General features: G+C 37.9%; 1 protein-coding gene and 1 pseudogene across 1 annotated transcript in view; both read left to right on the top strand.

The window, feature by feature from the left end:
• Positions 1-16,324, top strand: part of NEGR1 (neuronal growth regulator 1) — a 1,022,884-nt gene that overhangs the window by 48,836 nt on the left and 957,724 nt on the right. The window lies entirely within an intron of this gene.
• Positions 13,259-14,040, top strand: LOC120856995 (annotated as a pseudogene).

Raw genomic sequence — 16,324 nt, forward strand, 5'->3', positions numbered from 1 at the left:
GAGTAACACATGCAATGAAAAATCAAGATTCTTTAATAATATGCATTGGATAGATTTATCTTGCAAGCTTAAGGTTTATTATACTGATTAGTCCTTACTCATTAATTATTCAGTAGTTCTATACAGATTATTACTTAATCTAAAATCTAAAGTCAAAATAGATCTATGCTGTCATTTTATAAGTTTCATTTTATAATGAAAGTGATTTTAAATTTGAATGATTTCTGAGTAAAGTAACAGCTCAAGAAAAAAAAATACTTTGAGGATTTAAACTGTCTAAAACACATGTGCTGTTTGCTAGGTCGCTTCAGTCATGCCCAACTCTTTGAAATCATATAGACTGTAGCCCACCAGGCTCTTCTGTCCATGGGGATTCTTTAGGCCAGAATTCTGGACTGGGTTGCCATGCTTTCCTCCAGGGGATCTTCCCCACAGAGGTATCAACCCCACATCTCTTTTGTCTCCTGCATTGGTGCGAGGTTTCTTTACCTTCAGTGCCACCTGGGAAGCCCACACACATGCTATATCACTCTTCTGTGACTGTGCAGATACTGCCTGCTGATTATAAACCAAGGCACAGCTTCAGACTTGGACCAAATCTTGGCAGCCTCTAGGCACTGCTCATAGTATGTAACAAGAAAAGTATTTGCATGCTCTGTTTCATGAATTTTGTACAAGATAAGATTTACCACATTCTCAGAGTTCAAAAGAAGTGAGAACTTTAGAACAAATACATATATATATAACAATTATATATATATTTGTTCTAAAGTTCTCACATAGAATTAATTAATCAGTGCTGAATTAGCCTACTTACAACTTTGGTGGCAAAGGAAAATGGGTATCTGAAGATAGATATAGATTCTGGCCTTATTTGTGATTTGAATTACACAAGAGAAGAATCTACACATGGACTTCACCAGATGGTCAACACCGAAATCAGATTGATTATATTCTTTGCAGCCAAGGATGGAGAAGCTCTATACAGTAGCAAAAACAAGACCGGGAGCTGACTGTGGCTCAGACATGAACTCCTTATTGCCAAGTTCAGACTAAAATTGAAGAAAGTAGGGAAAACCACTAGACCATTCAGGTATGACCTAAATCAAATCCCTTATGATTATACAGTGGAAGTGAGAAATAGATTTAAGGGCCTAGATCTGATAGATAGAGTGCCTGATGAACTATGGACGGAGGTTCATGACATTGTACAGGAGACAGGGATGAAGAACATCCCCAAGAAAAAGAAATGCAAAAAAGCAAAATGGCTGTCTGAAGAGGCCTTACAAATAGCTGTGAAAAGAAGAGAATTGAAAAGCAAAGGAGAAAAGGAAAGATACACTCATTTGAATGCAGATTCCAAAGAATAGCAATGAAAGATAAGAAAGCCTTCGTCAGCGATGAATGCAGAGAAATAGAGGAAAACAACAGAATGGGAAAGACTAGAGATCTCTTCAGGAAAATTAGAGATACCAAGGGAATATTTCATGCAAAGATGGGCTCAATAAAGGACAGAAATGGTATGGACCTAACAGAAGCAGAAGATATTAAGAAGAGGTGGCAAGAATACACAGAAGAACTGTACAAAAAAGATCTTCACGACCAAGATAATCATGATGGTGTGATCACTCAACTAGAGCCAGACATCCTGGAACGTGAAGTCAAGTAGGCCTTAGAAATCATCACTACGGACAAAGCTAGTGGATGTGATGGGATTCCATTTGAGCTATTTCAAATCCTGAAAGATGATGCTGTGAAAGTGCTGCACTCAATATGCCAGCAAATTTGGAAAACTCAGCAGTGACTATGGGACTGGAAAAGGTCAGTTTTCATTCCAATCCCAAAGAAAGGCAGTGCCAAAGAATGCTCAAACTACTGCATAATTGCACTCATCTCACACGCTAGTAAAGTAATGCTCAAAATTCTCCAAATGAGGCTTCAGCAATATGTGGACCATGAACTTCCAGATGTTCAAGCTGGTTTTAGAAAAGGCAGAGGAACCAGAGATCTAATTGCCAACATCCACTGGATCATGGAAAAAACAATAGAGTTCCAGAAAAACATCTATTTCTGCTTCATTGACTATGCCAAAGCCTTTGACTGTGTGGACCACAATAAACTGTGGAAAATTCTGAAAGAGATAGGAATACCAGACCACCTGACCTGCCTCTTGAGAAACCTATATGCAGGTCAGGAAGCAACAGTTAGAACTGGACATGGAACAACAGACTGGTTCCAAATAGGAAAAGGAGTACGTCAAGGCTGTATCTTGTCACCCTGCTTATTTAACTTCTTTGCAGAGTACATCATGAGAAATGCTGGGCTGGATGAAGTACAAACTGGAATCAAGATTGCCAGGAGAAATATCAATAACCTCAGACATGCAGATGATACCACCCTTATGGCAGAAATTGAAGAGGAACTAAAGAGCCTCTTGATGGAAGTGAAAGAGGAGAGTAAAAATGTTGGCTTAAAGCTCGACGTTCAGAAAATGAAGATCATGGCATCTGGTCCCATCACTTCATGGCAGATAGTGGGGAAACAGTGGAAACAGTGTCAGACTTTATTTATTTGGGCTCCAAAATCACTGCAGATGGTGATTGCAGCCATGAAATTAAAAGACGCTTACTCCTTGGAAAGAAAGTTATGACCAACCTAGATAGCGTATTCAAAAGCAGAGACATTCCTTTGCCAACAAAGGTCCATCTAGTCAAGGCTATGTTTTTTCCAGTAGTCATGTATGGATGTGAGAGTTGGACTGTCAAGAAAGCTGAGCACTGAAGAATTGATGCTTTTGAACTGTGGTGTTGGAGAACAGTCCTGAGAGTCCCTTGGACTGCAAGGAGAACCAACCAGCCCATTCTAAAGGAGATCAGTCCTGGGTGTTCTTTGGAAGAACTGATGCTAAAGCTGAAACTCCAGTACTTTGGCTACCTCATGCAAAGAGTTGACTCATTGGAAAAACTCTGATGCTGGGAGGGATTGGGGGCCAGAGGAAAAGGGGACGACAGAGGATGAGATGGCTGGATGGCATCACCGATTTGATGGATGTGAATTTGAGTGAACAGGGAGGCCTGGCGTGCTGCAGTTCTTGGGGTCTCAAAGTGTCAGACATGACTGAGCGACTGAATTGAACTGAATTCATTTTATCTGTAGGACTATTTTTTTTCTTCTGTTAAAACAAACCAGAAATCCTCTTTTAGAGAGCTATATTCGGAATGACTGTATAAGTATAGCAACAAATAGTAGTTTCCAAAACAAAATACCATGTTTTAGACATTTTCTTATATTTTAAAAAGCAAATATCTCTATAAAATTACCATGGTTCAGTTTCCATTTCCATTCTTCCCATGTCGAATTTATGTATATTATGGTGGGAAACAGACTTTTCTTATTGGATGTTTTGTTTCTTTTACTAACTGAAAACTAAAGTCAGTTATAACTTTTTTTCTTTGATATTCCTTTGGAGCACAAAATAGTGGAAAATAATAGGGCAATTTTTAGGTAAATTCTATTCCTAATTCTAATATTTCCTCCTTTAATATATTTTTATTATTTGAGGAACTTTGTATTTCTCTGGAATGAAATTTTATTGCTTCACTTTAGGTTGCCTTTGCAGATTTTAGTTTCAGAGCAGTATTTGGCTACTCAAAACAATGGAAATTTATGTGAACAACATAAGTAAAATTAAAATAAAGTGGTCAATAAATCATTATGTTGAAAACTTAAAAGATTGTTTATCTCTAAAGCTTTGGGCTTCCCTGGTGGTTCAGAAGGTAAAGCATCTCCCTGCAGTGCGGGAGACCCAGGTTCGATTCCTGGGTCAGGAAGATCCCCTGGAGAAGGAAATGGCAACCCCCTCCAGTATTCTGGCCTGGAGAATCCCATGGACAGGGGGGGCTACAGTCCACAGGGTTGGAAAGAGTCGGACATGACTGAGCGACTTAACTCACTTTCACTTTTTCTAAACTCAAGCTAAACAAACAAAAAAGTACAGACAAAATAAGAATCAGAATAATAAAAATAAGATCAGAATAATATCTGACTTTCCTGAGTGCAGAGAGTTGATTGCTTTCATTTGCAGTGTTTTACTTTAGGATGGGCTTCCCAGGTGGTGCTAGAAGTAAAGAACCTGCTTGTCAGTGCAGGAGATGTAAGAGACACAAGTTCAATCCTTGAGCAGGAAGATCTTCTGGAGGAGGGTGCAGCAACCCACTCTAGTATTCTTGCCTGGAGAATCCCATGAACAGAGGAGCCTGGAAGGCTATGGTCCATATGGTCACAAAGAGTCGAACACGACTGAAGCAACTTAACATGCTTGGGATAAAATTTTGTTGATCCTGGAAAAGGAACAAAGATTAGGAGTACATTCTCCTCCTGTCAGAATTGAGTTTCCATACAAAAGTATGATTGGCTAACATTGTCATCTTTCACTTTTTCTTTGCCTTTTTTCTTAGTTGAGAAATAGGATAATCTTTTTGGAAAAGCCATTTCCTAGATCTGAAAGACCATGTGAGGTAAGATTTCTCACAGTGGTTTTGAATGCTTCGTAATGTAGAAGTGATGCTCATGAACAATATCATGAAGGAGAATGCAATGCAAACCTTTTAGGATAGATATCTTACTGCGAAATACCTTTTTTTCTGTAACTAAATCTGAAGTGATCACTAGGCTCTGTGACGTGAAGGCTCTGGATAGTGCTTCTGCTCTACAGGTTTTATCCTATCCAATTTCAGTACTTTGTATTTCTCTTATTCACTCTTGCATTTTGTGTAAGTCTGGGAAAGACAAGTACCTTACTGGTTTGTATCAAAATGAGGCTATTTTTGAAGCCTGTATGAAGGAAGAAACACTGAAGCCCATGAATCATTATTCCCGATTAAATGCAGAAGTCTCTATCCTAAGTCACATTGCTGCATCTCCAGTGACAAATGGAAGGTGACATCAGTGTCTCAGGAACACCATACTGACATTCTTGAGTCACATATAGCTCGACTTTCATTGTTGTCCCCAAATGTTGTGTCTTTGTAGAGACTATTTTTTAAAAATTCCATCAGCCTAGCACATAGCAGGTAATAAGCAAATATTTACTGAATCAACTTGATATGGATATTTTGCATGGTTTAAAGAGTACACTGTAAAATTAAGGGATGGTTTAAACTTTGCATGTATTTTAATGATCATTTATTTAAGTGTATTTTAATTGTTTGCATGTCTGTCTCTCCTACTAGAAGCTGAGATTCTTAAGGGCAGGAACCATATACTATCCTTCTTAGTACTGTTAACATTTACCACAGTACCAAAGAAATGGATGCTGTATGATGAAGAAAGGAGGAAGTTATGAGGGATTCCTTATAGAGACCTTACTGATGGGTTACATAGTAAAGCTAAAGATTTGACATTTGTCAGAGCAACTAATGGAAATTAACCAGCTGTAGATTTGTATAATACTTTGGCCACCTGATGTAAACAGCCAGTTCATTAGAAAAGACCCTGATACTGGGAAAGATGGAAGGCAAAAGGAGAAGAGGTCAGCAGAGGATGAGATGTTTGGATACCATCACCGACTCAATGGACATGAACTTGGGCAAACTCAGAGAGATTGTGAGGGACAGGGAGGCCTGGGGTGCTGCAGTCCATGGGGTCACAAAGAGTTACACATGATTTAGCACCTGAACAACAGATTTGTAGACATTTAAATAACAAATAACTAATTTTAGGTAGGAAACAAAAAATGAAACATGGTCTTCAAGGTGGAGAGAAGGAAGTAAGGAGAACAATTACTGAGTACCTGCTGTGTACTGGAACTTTACTAAATTATCTCATTTACTGCTAAGAGCAACACCACATGAGGAAGTTATTGACTCCATTGCACATATGTATTATTCATATGTAACTTGCCTAAGTCCATGTGTCTAATCGATATCAAAACCAAAATGAGAACATACATCTCTAGGTCTTACAAATTTCTGTACACCATTCAGTTTCCCTAATAAAATTCTCTGGAAAGAAAGGGTTTAGCATAAGAAAGTTGCAGATAGTTCTCTTTCACACTTTTAATAATTGGAAACTGACTAACAATGTCTTCCATTTTATAATATTCTTGATATATACAAATCAACAGTTTTAGTCTGATTTATATCTAATCGATACTGATTTAAAATTTTCTGGTTTAAGAGTCCTCATCAGGTCACTACACCTGTAAACAAATCATCACATGTAATAGAGCAGCTCAGTATTTAGAGGAAGCTTGAATCCCATAGAAAACTATAAAAATCACACTTATTTTAAATAGTTTTTACAGTTCTGAAATTTACTTTGGTTTTCATATGTGAGTCTTATCTGTAAAAAATTAAGATGTATGTTATTACTTTTTAAAAACAATCATGTATGTCTTTTATTGGAGTAGGAAATGGTAACCCACTTCATTATTCTTGCCGGAAAATTCCGTGGACAGAGGAGCCCGGTGGCTTATAGTCCATGGGATCGCAAAGAGGCAGACACAACAGAGCACACAAGCATTATACCAATGGTTCTTTTATGCAAAAATACTTTCTTTACTAGTGTGGCACAGGACTCAGATGAATCTATATGTTGATATGACCATCCTCAATTTTAACCTTCATAATTTGTGAAAACACTAGAAAAATTTATGTAAGATAATATATTAAATAATAATGAAAATATGAATATTAAAGGTTGAAATTTTGCATTTTCTAATTAAAACCAGAAATGTATGTTTTATTAGAAAAATCAGCATAGTATAGAAAACATTTTTTTACTCTACTGATCAAACTGAAACTAAAATAAGAACAGTATAATATAACCCTGGGTTAGAATCCTCAACTGCATAGAACATAGTACACTTGAGTCTTAATAGCTCTTTCTTCATAACAGAAATCTCTGTAGATTATTTTGTACATTTAAACTAGAATTGTACTCTGAAATATTAGAAAAATGAATCTTATCATATTAGAAAATGCCCAGGAAAACTGAAAGTGACTTGTTCAGACTTCCAAGGATCTCAGTGGAAAGAGAACCCAAAGATAAACTTGTTAATACCCGTTTGCCCTCTCATTCCTGTTATAGCATAGAGAGCACCTTTTCAGAGAGAAGTATTCCATAATCAATAATTAATATTGAAATGATAAAATCACAATTACATGTATGACTGAATACACAAAGGATAACCAATTTTTGATCTTTTTGAATTTTGGACTAGATATTAGCATAGGTATTTTACAATTGTGTTTAGTTCAAAGTCTTCACATTTAGTTTTTTAGATCTCCATAATCTCACTTTAAAAGATTAACCTTCATAAATACGTTTTGCTTAAGATTATTACCAGTTCTTAGTTGTCTCAACACATAATTAATCATGTTACTTTGTGCACAGAACCTACAGTGGCTTCCTCTTATCAATGAAGTTAATAGGGGACTTGTCAGAACTCACCTTACTCACCTCTCTCATTATTTTTTATTTTCTATTATCAAAAAGTAATTCTCTTTGCTATGCAAAGTACCATACTTCTCACCTTCAGGTCTCACTCATTTTTCATTCCTTCTTCCTAAAAATAAAAAATAGTTCTATTTTATTCATGGTTAATACTTCATAATTTTTTAAAAATACTTTTACAAATCTGATTGTATTTTTGTATCTCCTTGCTACCCTCCCACTGTGTCTTCAAAGACATACCAGCCTTCACAGACACTCAGTATTCTACCACAGTATGTGTTGATATACCCCCCAAATGGCTACACATTCCATTTCTGTGCCTTAGCTCAGCTTCCTGCTGATGTCTATAGTGATACCTTTCTCCTTCTATCCTTTCTCTATTCTCTTCATATTCAATGCATTCTCTCCCCCTCTCTCTGTTTTTTTTTTTTTTTTTTTTTTAGGCTGCACTGAGAGGCATGCAAAATCTTAGTTCCCTCACCAGGGATCCAACCTTGCAGTAAAAGTATGGCCTCTTAACCTCTGGACTGCCAGGGAAGTCCTCAAATTCTTCTAGGCCAGAAAGAAACACAATTTCCTTTGTAAAACTTTTCCTGCTCAAAGCTGCCATAACAGATTGCTGCTGCTGCTACTGCTGCTGTGTCACTTCAGTCGTGTCCGACTCTGTGCGACCCCATAGACGGCAGCCCACTAGGCTCCTCTGTCCCTGGGATTCTCCAGGCAAGAATACTGGAGTGGGTTGCCATTTCCTTCTCCAATGCATGAAAGTGAAAAGACCCCCTCCTCAAAACTATCTCAGTTTTTATATTTTACTTTTAACAGGGACTGCATCTTGATATCTACTCAAGTAAGTGTCAGCATCTCTTTGTAGATTTTTAATTCCTTAAGGATAGAAGTTATATTACATTTCTCTATACCTCAATATACCTACATTATTCTGTATGTAGTCAGATTATAAATGCTTATTAAAATTTGGTTAAAACCAACATGTGACAAAGATATCTTTACTTTGTAACTATCTGGATTGAGAAATGAGAAGCTGGCTATTTTTCAAGACATTACCGTGCACACCTTTTAGTTCACTTTGCAATGTATTAGACATAGATAAATATCAGTGGCTTAGAGTTCAGAAAACTTTATGGGGAAATTCAAATTTTTAAAAATGTACATCAACAAATTCAGCACCCTGATTTTTTCAACTATTAATGTTTTTGATATTCATAAGATGGATTATTTACCACCAAAAAAAAAAAAAAAGCATGTAGCTTAAATGGTATGAAGCCCAATAAGAGTGAGTATAGTTCCAAAAATAGACCTTCCTGCCTTCCAGATGCCTCATGTCCATCTGTTGTTTTCTTAGAAGCCACAAGAAATAGACTTGGAGGAGATTAGATAACTTCATACTTGTGTGGTAACAAGATGATATTCGTAGATATATAAGTATGAATAATAGTCTGTAGTGTTTAATCATCTCCTTTCTCCTTGCTTCTGTCCTATCCAACTCCACAGAATGGACTGTATATTATTTATCATTTCATATATACAAAAAAACAATAAAAATTAAAGCAACAATAACAACAACCACACACACACACACAAAATGATTGACATTATTTTCTGTTACTTTGAGGGAAAAAGTATTAACAGTCTATCCCAGCACATGCTTTTATGGACATTGTTTCTCAAGGCCAGGCTATAACACAATTAGGATCATGGTAATAGTTGGGAACACAGCTCTCTAAAGAGACTTTTCTGTCTCACCTTTTCTCAAAGGAAGCCAACTATTCTTACTTGAATGGATTAAAATGTAGCATAGACATGGCTCAGGCTTCCTTGGTGGCTCTGTTGGTAAAAAAATCTATCTGCAATGCAGGAGACATGGGTTCGATCCCTGGGTCAGCAAGATCCCTCAGAAAAGTAAATGAGTACCCACTCCAGTATTCTTGTCTGAGAAATCCCATGGACAGAGGAGCCTGGCAGGCTACAGTCCATGGGGTCACCAGAGTCGGACACGACATAGTGACTGAACTACCTCCATCACCATGGACATGGTTTATGTGCTTGAAATTGAAACTTGTTAAAATGTAAACTAAGACCACTCTAAGAGTTCTTGTAAGCATGTCCTGTTTGTAGTTTTTAAAATGTCCATCTTCCTTATGATCCAGATGCAAGCAGTTTACGAACCAGTGTTAATTACTAGATTCCTTCTGAATCTGTTTGAGGGAGTCTGTGTATTAGTGAATCATATGAGGACCTTACCAAACTTATGCTATAAAACAAGACCAAAACTTTACTTCCTTTACAAAGCTCTACTTTATTTATTCCTTCATTCCTTTTAGTTCCCATTCTTCCTAAACATTAATTAACAACCATCTATGTCCAGAAGATCATATGATTCATGTAACCTGACTCCTGGTCTCTGGTTGTTCATAGTACATGGGAACCACACAAATTAAAAACAAAAATTATTACAATGTTCTATATTCTGAAATAAATATGAAGTCATTTGGAAGAAACATGATAAATTCTGTCAAGGTGAACAAGCTCTCACATAACATCAATAATTGTAAACAGAATAATAATCGCAAACACTCAAGTAGCGCTTACTATAGTTATAAGTTCTTTTCCTATGGTAGCTCACATAATCTTCCAAACGATCCTGAGATAGGAACTACCATTATCCTCATGTTAAAGGCAGAGAAGGCAATGGCACCCTACTCCAGTACTCTTGCTTGGAAAATCCCATGGACAGAGGAGCCTGGAAGGCTGCAGTTCATGGGATCGCTGAGGGTCGGACACGACTGAGCTACTTCACTTTCACTTTTCACTTTCATGCATTGGAGAAGGAAATGGCAACCCACACCAGTGTTCTTGCCTGGAGAATCCCAGGGACGGGGTAGCCTGGTGGGCTGCCGTCTATGGGGTCGCACAGAGTTGGACATGACTGAAGCGACTTAGCAGCAGCAGCATGTTAAAGGAGAGGAATGAGAAGCAAAATGAGGTTATTTACTTGTTGCAGATCTTGAATAGTATAGCAGGGACTCACATCCAAGTAATCTTGACTCATAACTTGTTCTCTTGATCAAAAAGAATTTATGATGGAGTCTATATTTTAGTAGAGAGTAAAGGGAAAGAAAAATCATTTCACAAAAGGAAAGGAAGATAGAAAGGGAAATGTGATAAGAAGCTATGAGAATTGTTGGCAGGGCAGTCTTCAAGAGTTTGTTTGAAAGAATGGATATGTAATTGATATAAATACTGTGACAGTCTAGCTCTGTCTTCTGTGTCCCTGTTCTCCTTGGTTGCTTCTCTAGGCAACAAGTTTCATGCATTTGTTAATCATAAACTCACTTTGTTATTCTGGATAGAGTTTGTATCTCTGATATAAACCCTCTTGGTCACCTTTGGAATTATACCATGACCATTAATGAAAGTGAGTCACTCAGTCGTGTCGAACTCTGCGACCCCATGGACTATAATACAGTCCATGGAATTCTCCAGGCCAGAATACTGGAGTGGCTAGCCTTTCCCTTCTCCAGGGGACCTTCACAACCAAGGGATCAAACCCAGGTCTTCCGCATTGCAGGCAGATCTTTTTACCAGCTGAGCCACAAGGGAAGCCCAAGAATACTGTAGTGGGTAGCCTAACCCTTCTTCATTGGATCTTCCTGACCCAGGAATGAAACTGGGGTCTCCTACATTGCAGGCAGATTCTTTACTAACTCAGCAATCAGGGAAGCCCCTTACCATGACCGTTAGAGATTACAACAAAAAGCTTTTAGAAATACTAATGATTATTAGCAAAGTGGACATGCTATTAGAATAGTTTAATGTTGTATACTTACGAACAACCTAATGTTGACCCCAAAAGTTATATTGAATTTTAAATGACAAAATGTAGTTCCAGGATCAGTATTATTTCATAAAATTCACTACTTGGGAGACTAAAACAAGAGACTGATTAAGTTTTGGATGACAGGAAGTTGGACACAGTTGATGGAATCTTGGATACCATGAGATTAGAATTCAAATTAACTTTGACAAATTAGAGAAATAATGAATAAGACCAATTCAGTACTTTTGATTTGTAAGACAAAAAGATGGAGAGTGACTAGCTAAGGGAAATATTTTAGAAAGAAATCTGAAATTCAAGGACTAGCTAAAGGCCATTTTTTCTTTGTTTATGTTAATTCAACAAGTCTATATTTTTGTTTGTAACGAAGAACACTTGATTTCTCTATTAGAGAACTTGTGAAATGCATTTGAAACATATCTGGGATTACCTTATATTAGCAAATCAGTTTTTAGAAACAGAGTTATACAGATAGCTTCATAAGTGTTATTTGTACCAATCAGCACTATAGGTTTTTGAAAGTTAGGTATTAGGTATAAATAATTTTTGAAATCAGATGTATCATTAAGCTAAAGAGAATTTACAAGGGATATAGGTAATTCTATCCTTAAAGAGCAGATTTTAACTTTTAATTTGAACTTTGGACTGCTTGCTTTGCTAGAATTAGTTTGATTCATGTGATATCAAATGATTCATGTGATATTTCCAGAAGTGAAATCTGCAATGTAGCTTACTCAATGTGGTTACTTAAACAGTTAAGTCTTCTGCAATCAAAGAACTCCCACTGAACTAGTGGTTGTCTATACTATATATTCTAATGTACTGAGCAAATGTGTAAAGACCATGTGAATTGATTGTTCATTTTACTAACTTCTTAAAGGGAATGACTAGAAAAATTACACAGTGTACAATTCATTGTACAAAATCTGCTTTTTAATATAAGCAGAATGTCTTAGAAAAATGTGGAATTTAGAAATGTAATTTGCTTTACATTTTGGAACAGATTTTCTTCTTTGGGAAAATGTCTTTGAAATCAGAAGTGAAAGTGAAGTCGCTCAGTCATGTCCAACTCTTTGTGACACCATGGACTGTAGCCTACCAGGCTTCTCCGTCCATGGGATTTTCCAGGCAAGAATACTGGAGTGGGTTGCCATTTCCTTCTCCAGGAGATCTTCCCGACCCGGGGACTGAACCCAGGTCTCCCACATTGTAAGCAGACGCTTTACCGTCTGAGCCACCAAGGATGTCCTGGTGAAATCAGAAACTGAATTTAATTTTCTACATGAATTTTCATTTACAGGCATTTTAGAATACATTAAAAACTGTGATCATTAGGTCTCTTTAAAAATCAACTGAAAAAAAACGGAATAAAATGTTATATTGATAAACAAGAATATAACACTAAAGGAGTTAACAATTAGTTTAAGTGTATCTTCCGTACTATAATTTTACTTGTTTCAAACTTTAGCATTGCTTTTATAATAAAGATTAAAAATTCTCAATTGATATATGTTACCTTTGTGGAGATTTGGATCATTTATTTTGGAAAAATATGAAATTTATATAATTCTGACCTATTTAAAGATATTATGTAATAGAGTTGACTCTTGATAGCTGAACTGACATTTACAATTAAAATGTTGATTGACATATGTTCACATCTCTGTGTAATTGTCTAACTATAAACTAAAAATATCAATAATAGCTAACACTATAGATTCCAGGATCATCTTGCTTAAGCATTACTATAGCATGTGCGTGTGTGTTAGTTGCTCAGTCGTGTCCAACTCTTTGTGACCCCGTGGCCTGTAGCTCACCAGGCTCCTCGGTCCATGGAATTCTCCAAGAATAATGCTGGAGTGAGTCACCATTCCTTTCTCCAGGGGGATTTCCTGACCCAGGGATCAAACTTGGGTCTCCCACATTACTGCAGATTCTTTACTGTTTGAGCCACCAGGGAAGCCTACTGTAGCATGAGTGATATTATTCATGTCAAAACTTTATGGGCAGAAGAAAAATTTCATGTAAAGGAGTTTAGCTGTCAAAAGTAAAATCACTCATGTACAAAACTACCTCCCAAAGATTTGTCCCGGATCCCTTGTATCAAAAAATTTATAGTGTGATGGAAGATAGCACAATCTTGTCAAATTGGACAATTGACAACAAACAAAAAATGAAATATGACTTTTCATGTGAACTCTACCGAGTCTTGATACTCAGCTACATATTCAGTCTACATATTCAGCTTTTCCCACCAGTGTTTCTGTCTCAGAAAGGAGTCTTGCTCATGCTGGTTTTTATTACACTGGTGTGAATAACAAGGTCAAATGCTTCTGTTGTAGCCTGATGCTGGATAACTGGAAATAAGGAGACAATCCTATTGAGAAGCATAAACAACTGTATCCTAGCTGTAGCTTTATTCTGTCACTAATCTGGAATCCACTTCTAAAAATGCTTCTTCTCCAATGAGAAACAGTTTTACTCATTCATTATCATCCACTTTGGAACATAGTAGCTTATTCAGTGGTTCTTCTTCCAACCTTTCACCAAATCCCATTACTTCTAGAGCAGTTGAAGACTTTTCCCCATTGAGGACTAACTCCTACAGTTATGCCATGACTACTGAAGAAGCGAGATTTCTTACTTACCAAATGTGGCCATTAACCTTTCTGTCACCATAAGAATTAGTAAGAGCTGGCTTGTATTACTTATTGGAGAAGGAAATGGCAACCCACTCCGGTGTTCTTTCCTGGAGAACCCCAGGGATGGGGGAGCCTGGTGGGCTGCCATCTGTGGGGCCGCACAAAGTCGGACATGACTGAAATGACTTAGCAGCAGCAGCAGCCGCAGCAGGTTTTTATTACATAGGACCTGGAAATAGGGTAGCCTGTTTTGCCTGTGGTGAGATGCTAAGTAACTGTAAGCCAAAGGATGATGCTATGCTAGAGCACTGGAGACTTTTCCCCAACTGTCCATTTTTGGAAATTCTCTGGAAATGAAGAGGTTCAGCATTTAAAATTTGAGTGTGCAGACACATGCAGCTTGACTGAGAACATTTACGTGCTGGCCATCTACTGTACCAGTTCAGCCTGAGCAGCTTGCAAGTGCTGGTTTCTATCATGTAGGTTGTAATGATGATGTCAAGTACTTTTGTTGTGACGATGGAGATGACACATGGGTAGAACACAGATAGTGGTTTTCAAGGTATGAGGTCTTGATACACATGAAAGGGCAGGGATTAGACTCAAGTTAGATATCTTCATCTTCTTGAACAGCTATTGTCAACTTGAAATACTCCTGGAGTTGAAAATGCTGATCCATGCTTCATTTTGGACCAGAAGAAAGTTCTTCAAATGATGTATTCATGATGAATATACCTGTGGTTAACGCTGCCTTGGAAATGGGCTTTAGAGAAGACTGGTAAAGCAGACAGTTCAAAGTAAAATCATAACAACTGGAGAAAGTTGCAAAACAGTTCATGATATTGTATCAGGACGTCTTATTGCTGAAGAAGAAAGAAGAGAAGAAGAAAAAGAGGAAGAGAAGGAAACACAAACCAAAGAAATAGCATCAGATGATTTGCCATTCAGTTCAGTTCAGTTCAGACTTCCCTGGTGGCTCAGATGGTAAGGCGTGTGCCTACAATGCGGGAGACCTGGGTTTGATCCCTGGGTCAGGAAGATTCCCTGGAGAAGGAAATGGCAACCCACTCCAGTACTCTTGCCTGGAAAATCCCATAGACGGAGGAGCTTGGTGCAGGCTACTGTCCATGGGGTCGTAGAGTTGGGCACAACTGAGTGACTTCACTTTCAGTTCAGTTCAGTCACTCAGTCGTGTCTGACCCTTTGCGACCCCATGAATCACAGCACCCCAGGGCTCCCTGTCCATTATCAACTACTGGAGTTCACTCAAAGTCATGTCCATCAAGTCGGTGATGCCATCAGCATCTCATCCTCTGTTGTCCCCTTCTCCTCCTGCCCTGAATCCCTCTGAGCATCAGGATCTTTTCCAATGAGTCAACTATTCGCATGAGGTGGCCAAAGTATTGGACTTTCAGCTTCAGCATCAGTCTTTGCAATGAACACCCAGGACTGATCTCTTTTAGGATGGACTGGTTGGATCTCCTTGAGGTCCAAGGGACTCTCAAGAGTCTTCTCCAACACCACAGTTCAAAAGCATCAATTCTTCAGGACTCAGCTTTCTTCAGAGTCCAACTCTCACATCCATAGATGACCACTGGAAAAACCATAGCCTTGACTAGACGGACCTTAGTCGGCAAAGTAATGTCTCTGCTTTTGAATATGCTATCTAGGTTGGTCATAACTTTTCTTCCAAGGAGTAAGCGTCTTTTAATTTCATGGCTGCAATCACCATCTGCAGTGATTTTGGAGCCCAAAATAATAAAGTCAGCCACTGTTTCCACTGTTTCCCCATCTGTCTGTCATGAAGTGATGGGACCGGATGCCATGATCTTTGTTTTCTGAACGTTGAGCTTTAATCCAAATTTTTCACTCTCCTCTTTCACTTTCATTAAGAGGCTCTTTAGTTCTTCTTCACTTTCTGCCATAAGGGTGGTGTCATCTGCATATCTGACATTATTGTTATTTCTTCTGACCATCTTAATTCCAGGTTGTGCTTCATCCAGCCCGACATCCAATGGATCATTGAAAAAGCAAGGGAGGTCCAGAAAAACATCTATTTCTGCTTTATTGACTATGCCAAAGCCTTTGACTGTGTGGATCACAATAAACTGTGGAAAATTCTGAAAGAAATAGGAATACCAGACCACCTGACCTGCCTCTTGAGAAACCTGTATGCAGGTCAGGAAGCAATAGTTAGAACTGGACATGGAACAACAGACTGGTTCCAAATAGGAAAAGGAGTATGTCAAGGCTGTATATTATCACCCTGCTTATTTAACATATATGCAGAGTACATCATGAGAAATACTGGGCTGGATGTAGCACAAACTGGAATCAAGATTCCTGGGACAAACATCAATAACCTCAGATATGC

This window comes from Oryx dammah, unplaced genomic scaffold (assembly GCF_014754425.2).
Source record: "Oryx dammah isolate SB20612 unplaced genomic scaffold, SCBI_Odam_1.1 HiC_scaffold_28, whole genome shotgun sequence".
NCBI lineage: Eukaryota > Metazoa > Chordata > Mammalia > Artiodactyla > Bovidae > Oryx > Oryx dammah.